We start from the raw sequence: 9876 nt of genomic DNA, 5'->3' as shown, positions 1-9876 counted from the left end.
AGAATCAACATGGAAGAAAAAGTTGATACAAACCCTCTGAAAACTATTGCAACTGAAATCTGAAGAATTCTAAAAGGAATAGAGCCATGAGAAACGCTGGGAAAATTCCAGCTCTCCCCACAGAAAGAATTCTCTCCTCTGTTAAAAATTATGATAGCACCCCATGTAATTCTGAAAGGATCCTTAGCTGAGAAAATAATTAATCATGTTAAATCTTCTGCATTTTATAAAAGACATCTGGTTTTATAAAAGACATTGAATCAAGTACATAAAATGACACATCCACCCTGTCACCATTGTTTTGATGTTTTATTCAAAACCTGCATTTTCATGTCTCTTCAGTATTTCTACAGCACAGCCTCTGTAGATTCTAAGCATTAAATCATATGATTTGCTTTATACAAGCATATGATTTATACTGTGTTTTTCTAAACAGCATACTCATTACACATTTCGTGGCTTTTTTTTTTTCTATTTATGAAACCAAAGATAATATTGTTTGTATAATCCCTGTTATTCCAATGTATGTAATTAGCACATACTTGAAGACGAGGGCTGTTACACTTGGCTATTGCCCAGAAGTTTGGAATAGATAGCACTACTTTTGGAGTCTAAAACCATTTCAGGTTTCCTGCTTTGTTGGACAACAGCAACCACCAAGCAGCAATCTGCAAGCTACCATCATAGTGTCCGCAGTACATGACCTGACATGAAACAAACAGAGGAGCTGGCTGAGTAAGGATGAAAGAATAATGAAAGCTAAATGCTAGAAAGCAAAGGTTAAAATACAGTAAAAGAATGAAACTGCGGGTCACAAAGTAAAGGAAATGGGCCTATCTGGTATGAGCAGCACAAGTAACACTCTGAGAGCAAAAGATGGGACCACAGGTAAACAGTGACTTGATGAAGCTGGGAGATAAAACCACAGAGCTTAGATACTTTGTGTTTGTGAAGCCAGGTAGATAAATCAGGACTGTAGAATTTATTAAACCTTATGAACTGAGAAATAGGCCATTTAATCTAGGCACATAATATGAATCTGATTTTTAAAATCACAGTGGTCAGAATGTAAGGGCCCAGATGGCCTTACCTGAAAAGAGGTAATTATCATAGAAAGCTTTCAGAGTAAGATTCTGCTATGTTAAAGCACAGAAGTTAAGACAGGTAGTTTTATCCTCAGTGGCATTCAAAGAGGAATGTCTTTTGTCAGTACATGTAGCTGAAGACCCTTTGCAGAGCCACCCCTAAATGTTTTTCAACTACAATAAGGGACTTCATTGTCAAGGAAGCTTACCTTTCTTGCTGATCCAGAAGGTACTGTGTATTAACTTCTACAGTTCTGTGAAGTTTAATTACAGCTACTTTGAAAATGAGAGCTTTTTGTGGAACAGAATTCCAAAATTCAGGGCACGCTGTTGACTTATATTCAACTTGATATCAACCAAAACCCCTAGAGCTCTTTCTGCAGGGTTGCTCACCAGCTTTTTGTCTCCCAGTTTGCACATATAACCAGGATTACCCTGTCCCAGCTTCAGAATCTGGCACTTGCTCTTGTTAAATTTCATAAGGTTGGTGATGGCCCACTTCACTGGTCTATCCAGATCTCTCTGTAAGGCCTTTCTATCCTCACGGGAGTCCACAGCTCCTCCTAGTTTAGTATCATCAGCAAACTTGCTTAATGGACATTGAACTCCTGTGTCCAGATAATTTATAAAAACATTAAAGAGCACTGACCCTAAAATATCTTGGAAGCAATCAGCTTCTCAGTTTTATTTCCATTCTGCAACATTTTTTCCTTGCTTTTTCTCATTTTAATAGATTGTTCCTGTGATCTGTATAAAACACCTCAACATTTCTTATTACTTTCCCATTACTTATCAGGTAATACATACAAAGCATTTTGCTATCTTTATCCATCTTGGTTTTGTAATTGCAGGAAAGTGAACTGATAAGACTTGAAGCTAATAAGATACAGTTAAAATTTATCATTTTTATGTTGACAGGGATTAAATTGCAATGACTTTATGTTACATTAATTTAATGAAAAATAAGTAAGCTTTTCCCTGTTATTATAAAAGTTTGGAAGACGAGAGCCAGATGAAAGACTTAAGCTTTTTTGCACCAATAGGATGGATATATCTGTGACACTGAATTGGTATCTAGCTGTTAATAGTAGCAGTTTCATTGATAATTTTCATAAAGCATAATCTGTATTCTTCATGTACACTGAAGTTTTGCACATGCAAATTCTAGAAGTGAGGGGTCTTGTTTCATTAGATATATTTTCCCTGCACTGAAAGAAGGAATGCAAAATCATTACATCCAGAGAAACGAAATCATGTTTTAAGAGTAATGTGATATAAACTGATAGTATGATATTTGTTATATTTTTAATTAAAAAATGAAAAATAATTAAAAAACTTACTTTCATTTCATACTCTAGTTCATATCTTTGTCAATAGTTGAGTACTGTCATAGTTTTGCTGTAAAACAACAGCCACAGACCTGCAGAGATGAAGGACAGTGACTTACTTGTTCAGGTATTTTCTTACCAGATACATTCCTTCTTCTTTCTTTTTTTTTACACTTGCCATAACATTCACAGATTTCTCCAAGTACTTTCAGGTCTGCAAACATATACTGCATTCCATGTTTGAATTCTATAATTTTAGTTAATAGAAATTCTCATTATCGTAGCAAGACATCTGCTGTCTGCAGTTAACATTTAGTCACTCAAAGCCACATAACTGACTTTTAAGTCACTGTTCATTCCCTTGTGACTATTTTCAGAGAGAAAATTACACTGCCCATACTTCTTGTTCTGTCACATGTTGGACTACGATATATTTGTCATGACAGTTAAGAGGAGTACTGTAATTGATTTCACCTCAAACACTAAATTCACAAAAAAAACACTTTTAGGTTAGCTATTTTACTGATTACACCAGCAACCTCAGAAATATTCAGTAAGACTGCAGCTTATGCATGTCTTGTAAGAGTTACAAATGCGGGGGAAATGAGTATTCTAATCCTTATAAATTGCAAAACACGCTTTCTTCAATGTTTGTCACCTCCACTGGCCCCTGTAAGTTTGACATGTTAAATGGCAGATGCTCCTTACCTTTGTTCCTCACTTCATTCCCACAGGATGCAAACAATCTGACATAACTACATCAAATATCCTTCTCATAGTGTTTCATAATGCATACAAAAGACATACCTTCTATTTATACAATACACAGATACCACACTGCTGAGGTAGAAATACTGGTTCAAAGCTTTTCAGAACAAATTTTTCATGTTTTCAACAGTTACAAAATAAACTTAGTAAGATAAAGATCTTAACCATGTATGTTTATTGGTAATTTTTCACACATTTCTACTGCACTATAATTTAGATTAAATAGATAATTTGCATACTGGAGTATACTAGGGAATTCCTTTTTCATCGTCTCTGTGGTAATTCTCTAATACCAAAGCCTTGAAACATGGATGCTGTGGTTAGGATTCTTGCTACAGAAAGAATATAAAAAAATAATGCAGTTTGCCTTTTCCTTGAAAACTGAACTCACAAATTCCAGCATACAATTAATCATTTATAAGAATGACCAGAAGTATTTTTAAAAGACAATAAATCCCTAAGATTTATCACAAAATAGACATACATACACTTCTGAGAGAAATTGATATTTTAGCCTCAGATTGTCTGAAGGAAGGGAAGGCCTTAAATTAAATGTGAAACCTGAAAATTCACAAGTACTGTGGTACTTTGGGGCTTTCTATTCCATGAGCAGCTACAGTCTTTTTGCAAGAGATGCTGATAAGACACTGCAATATTTTCTGCACTGTAAGGAGAAAATAGTGACATGATAGATCTAAGAAATCAACACAGCGCATTACAGAATACTGATATATTCTACAGGAATTCCTGATATAGAAAGCCAGTGATGAAAACCTATGATGAAAAAACGTAAAGAAGGATCAGAGCTCTAAGACAAATAGGGATGGTATACAGGTAACTGTGAGAGCAAACACAAGACAAGATCATCTGCTAACCAAGAGAATACGGCATAAAGGACAAAATGCACTTGACATACGTAGCAAATACTCACAACAGGCGTGTCTCTCTCAATGTGGGCTTTGTACCAGGAAGAAAAACGAGGCTTGTTTTTCAAGCACAAGAAGAACAGAAGGTGGCAGTTCCTTTCAGGAGCAAGGTTACAAGATGCAGTCTTGAGACTAAAATTAGACACACTGGTCTTGAAACTAAAGACAATGGATATTACAGGAACAACCAAATACTATACAAGAACTACTGTATTAATTCAGGCAAGATACATTTAAAAACAGTGGAATAAAATATTTTAGCAGTACAGTAAAATATCACAACAAACAAACAAACAAACAAAACAGCGTTGAGAAAACATTCAGCCTGGGACCAAGGCAGGAGTGCTACTGAAAAGAATGTGGAAGTTAAATATGAAAATTAAGTATATAAGCATGAATAAGAAAGTTACAACACCTGAGTTGGAACTAAAACTGGAAAGGCTTAGCATCAGTAGATTGGACGAACAGTGCTGTCTCTATTTCATAATGAAGAAAGAACTGAGTAGCTTATGGATTTCCTTTGTTCTGAATCAGTAAGTGATGGGCTGGGTTTTCTATCTAGAATATGGAAGAAAATATGAAAAAATAAGCATATTAATAGAAAGATAAAGACACACATGGTCCAGATGTTGCAAGCACATAGGAAAAAGAATCCTAGATGTCGAATTAGAAGACTTACTGGAATGGCCTTAATACAAAGTGGCAAGGTAAAAAAGTCATGAAAATAATAAGAAGAGAGAATAAAGAATTACAAGTTATAGCACTTAGCAATGCCTTATATTTTTAAAGAACACACTAGCACAAATCCTGCCCATTAAGGCAAATCTCTCTATTAGTAATAGAATCATAGAATCATAGAATAGTAAGGGTTGGAAAGGACCTTAAGATCATCTAGTTCCAACCCCCCTGCCATGGGCAGGGACACCTCGCACTAAACGATGTGGCTCAAGGCTCTGTCCAACCTGGCCTTGAACACCGCCAGGGATGGAGCATTCACAACCTCCCTGGGCAACCCATTCCAGTGCTTCACCACCCTCACTGTAAAAAACTTCTTCCTTATATCCAAATGGACAAATGAACTGTAGAGAGAATGTATGGCTTGCCTAAATCAGCACAGCAACTTGGAAACAGATCTGGAGTCATATTTTCCAGTTTCAGTGGATCACATTTCTCTTCAATCCCTTTCATAAATTAGACCTGGCATCTAACTTTCAGGTACAAAACTCGGCAGGGCTACTTTTCTCCTAGTATACTGCCCACTCAGGCTATGCTCTCACCAGATCTAACACCCTAATCACAGGCAGGTTTTGTAAGTTATTAGGTAGGAGAAACAGAAACATTCTCTTGCATGTTTCTCTCCCTTTACATGAAATGTCAGTGTGATTAATCATATCTGCTATTCCTTTTATGGAGTGCTGAACTGTGTTTAGAGTGGTCTGCCCCAGATGCTGAGCTTAACGGAACAATTTCAGTACTCTGCTTTGAGAGAAAATAGCCTTTAATTGAAAAAGAGGGGAATTATTATAACTATAAAAACATAGCCAGACAACTATCTTGGACCTCACCCTTTTCACATAATATTTCTGTTTAAAATTGGAGAGTCACTTTTAGAAATTTAGTCACTGGAAAGAGAAAGTCACTGCTAAAATGTCATTCAGTCTGCTACCATCTAGATTGCTGATCATAGAGACTCTAGATCAATCAGTTTCTAATTTTCAGAGAGAGACATGAGAAGCAAAGTTCATAGGGAAAGGTTTTTACACCACCAAGTAGAGAGTAAAAGAAAAACTTTCAAGCAAGCAAGACAAAAAACAGGAAAATTAACCTAAAATGCATTAAACACAGTTACTCTATAATGTGATTATGTTACTGAGTCAGAGCACTTAAAAGGAAGGGATAGTTATTCCCTGTGGAACAGGGAAGAGGGAACCAGTTATTAGCACTTGCATACCAGGAAGAGACAACATGAAAAATTACAGTAATCCATAAAAAGACTACTTCTGCCAAGTTTGTGATTTTTAATATATAGGAGAATTAATAATTTCAGTTCCCAGGCTCAGCTTTTGAAGTATTTTGCATATCTCACTTAAGTTCAGGATTGTTACATCAGGAGTAAACTGACAATTTTCTGAAAAATATTCTCCTGTGTTTTAATGAGATATTTTCATGAAGCATTTTATGCCACTGATGGAGTACATCACATTATGGGATAAAAATCCAGCAGAATCTGCCATTCTGAATGGTTCTCCATAGACAACCATTTGCCATCTGATCCTGGAACTGTAAAACAGAATAGACTTGCTAACAGGGAGAAGAATGAGATTTTTTTTTTCTATTATACTACTAACAGAAAAAAAAGCATTTGGTAAAGAGCTGATTAGCTGTTTCATGTTTTCCCTCATAAATTTGGTAAAAATAATTCAGCAAATTTTCTTTTAAAAGTGATCTTTAAGAGCATTAAAATCAACTTTTTTCTTTAGATTTTTGAATGTTATTTTCTATTGTACAAAACATTTTGTATAACAAGTGGTTTTGCTTTTTTCTTTTTTTTTAAATGTTATGTTTGAGTCTGTTCAAACACTATTACTAAATGAAATGTAAGGTTTTGGCTTTTCACGCAATATTACTTAATGCTTTTCTAATCTTCAACAAGAATACAGGTAAATTCTATCATATTCTATATAGCTGTTACGTAGACTGTTTTTTGTTTGCATAGCTCAATTATTTTACTTTACTTGGTTTTACATCCAAGATTGATGTTATTCACAGAATGTGAACTTCAGTCTCTGATAATGAAACAAGGTCACTTTCAAACTCATTTCTTAAAAGACACCTATCTTGACTGCGTTCGCAACTCTGGTCTTTTTTATTTCCTTTGATCTGCTTACTCTGCTTTTGCTGTGATTTTGAGCAGCTATAGTTTTAGGGTGAAGTTCTATTATTTCTTCAGTCATAGCGCTTTGTGTTGGTCTTTGAAAAGTTCATCTCATGATTTCCAACAGAAGGAATGACATGAAATTTTAAGGTCAACTGATGTATAATGTTGGCTAGAATACTTCCAAACATCACTTAATGTACAACTGTACTGCACGTTTCAGCACAGAATAAAGATTCAGAGACAGCTTTAAGAGGTCAGGTAATGGATACAGTCTAACATCAGCAACATAAAGTTCAATTAGTTAGATAACTCATTTAAAACTAGTCCTAGCATTTCTCTATTATTTCGCTGTCCATACTTAGCCAGTTTCTCCAACAGTCCAGTATGTCCATTTCATGTGCCATTTGGATACAAGAAGAAATAAGACCATTTGTATCTAATTAAAAAACACTGTCACATTTTGAAAAAAGCGATGCAAACATTTGCAACAACTTAGCTATGTGTCCTTCAGTACCCCACTAAACTGTATGGGAAAGACATGTGAGAAAAGGCAAAGGAAGTTGATTTGGTTAAGGTCGGAGACAGTGGCTTTCTTCAGTGACCTGGAAGATAATTACAGAGAAGATGCACTCTTCTGAAGTGAAAAGCAAAAGGATAACAATTAGTGTACACAAACTGCAGCATCAAGAATTCTTACCATAAACAGAATCATAGAATCATAGAATAGTTAGGGTTGGAAAGGACCTTAAAATCATTTAGTTCCGAACCCTCTGCCATGGGACACCTCACCCTAGACGATGTCACCCAAGGCTCTGTTCAACCCGGCCTTGAACACCGCCAGGGATGGAGCATTTACCACTTCTTTGGACAACCTGTTCCAGTGCCTCACCACCCACACAGTAAAGAACTTCCTTATATCTAAACCTGAACTTCCCCTGTTTAAGTTTGAACCCATTACCCCTTGTCCCACCACTACAGTCCCCGATGAAGAGTCCCTTTCCGGCACCCTTGTAGGCCCCCTTCAGATAATCTTAAGAGGGACAGTAGTGAAGTAAAGAAACAGGTTTCCCAGGACCATGAAATCTCCATTGCTGGAGATGTTCAAAGTTCAGCTGGCCAAGACCTTTTGTAACATGATCTTTCAGCAGTGGGTTGGACCAGATGACCTCCAGAGATCCTTACCAAACCAAACTATTCTGTTTCTCTGTTTATCCTGTGACTTAATTCTTGCTTCAGCACCAGAGTATTGAGATAACTTCAGTGAATCCCTACATGAGAAGAAAGATGCAAAAAAAGAAATGTTACTTAACCATAAATGGGAAGAAGATACATTTAGAAGCCTGGTGCTAATATTGAGTTTCCCAGTAAACATGATTTTTTGCCTTTACTAATGAAAGGTTATAGACTTTCTATTGCCCCAACAGTGCAATAGAATTGACTTGGGAAAGGTCTTGGAAATTGACTGGATTTCTGTAGAAATGAGAAGTTTAGTTTAAGTGGCATAACAATGGTCAAGTAACAGGAAACCATTATTTAAATCAGTTTAAGCCAAACTTTAATTAAACTGGTAGGGAGCAGCTACGTTTGGTTAATTGAATTACTTGTGCCTTTAGAATAAATTGTGGAGTGGAATAATGCAAATGTAAAATGATACCAGAGATTCCAGACTGTAAACAGAAACTGTGGTGGTCGATCATCACTAAAGGACTGTGAGCTTATATTGTTCAGCAAAAACAAAGATAACAAAGAGAACAGTAAAACTGAGTAACAGGGAACCAAGGAACATAGAAGCAGATTCCATTGAGAAAATATATAAAAATAAACCAAATCTGATCGAAGACTGAGGAGGAGGAAGCAGCCATTAACACCAACATTTTGCATCTCCCAGCAAAAAGGAGAAAGAAAAAGCAGATTAGGGGACACCTGTCCTTGAAGAATGCATGTTTCTGATTAAAGTTACAAAAAACTTAGGAATAAACTGTTATGAAATAACTTGCAAAATGCAGAATTTTTACAAGCTCTTTCAGTTAGTGGTTAGATTCTCTCTCCCCTCCCCCCCCCAATATGGCTATGAGACTTTACCTACAGAAGTGTCTAATCCTTTATCAGTCTAACTAAGCACTTGTCTCAGGGATATCATGTGGTAATGAAAACTGCAAGTTAATTATGTATTGTGTAAAAATGTACTCTCTTTCATCAATTTCAAATTTGTTGCAATTTCATTCAGTGTGTCTTTGCTCCTATATTATGGATTTCTGTACATCTCCTTTCAGCAGTAAGTGTTATTTAAGTGCAAGATATTTCATTATTATGTGTTTAGTATGCATTATCATCTCTGTAACAAGATCTTTTTCAGTACAGCTGAATAAATATTACTCTCACTTGTCCCTCAGCAGGACAAAACCCTTTTATGATTTGAATGTTGAGGATTTTCTCTTCTAAGCTGCCTGCTCAGTTCCTTTTAGTGTAAAATGTTTGTCTTTATTGTTTAGAAGTTACAGTGGATATAGTACTTAATGCTGTTTAGAAATAGATTGAGCCATTTATTTAATAATAGTAAAATGTTTAGGTATGTAGTCATAAACTGATGTTAATTACTATACTGCTTACAAAAATAATTTGCCTGATGACACGAACCAATCCTGTACTTTATACCGACTGTTAATATGCCATTAAATACATCCAATAATAATTTTTCTAACCCAGTTGTGTATCTCAAAGTACAGTTAATCTCTAAGTTAAATGTTCTTTAATGCAATTTAAAAAATTACAAAAAATAACATCATTAAAATATGTATTTGCAATGGAACTGATTACTTAAAAGCAATTATTTTAATTGTTATGTTGTGCCTGCTTCAGTTATGAGATTCAGTCTCCTGAGAAAAATAAAG

At 35.5% G+C, this 9876-nt stretch overlaps 1 long non-coding RNA gene across 1 annotated transcript; it reads right to left on the bottom strand.

The window, feature by feature from the left end:
- Window positions 1-290: 290 nt before the first annotated feature.
- LOC115603772 lies at window positions 291-4296 on the bottom strand. The gene is made up of 3 exons (XR_003989992.1): window positions 4113-4296; window positions 2426-2505; window positions 291-704 (listed from the first exon to the last, which is right to left on the bottom strand). It is a non-coding gene; the product is annotated as an uncharacterized LOC115603772 (long non-coding RNA).
- Window positions 4297-9876: the final 5580 nt, after the last annotated feature.

This window comes from Strigops habroptila, chromosome 2, assembly GCF_004027225.2.
Source record: "Strigops habroptila isolate Jane chromosome 2, bStrHab1.2.pri, whole genome shotgun sequence".
NCBI classification, from domain to species: Eukaryota; Metazoa; Chordata; class Aves; order Psittaciformes; family Psittacidae; genus Strigops; species Strigops habroptila.
Note: the sequence above shows the minus strand (reverse complement) of the source record. Positions and strands in the feature narration are given on the sequence as shown.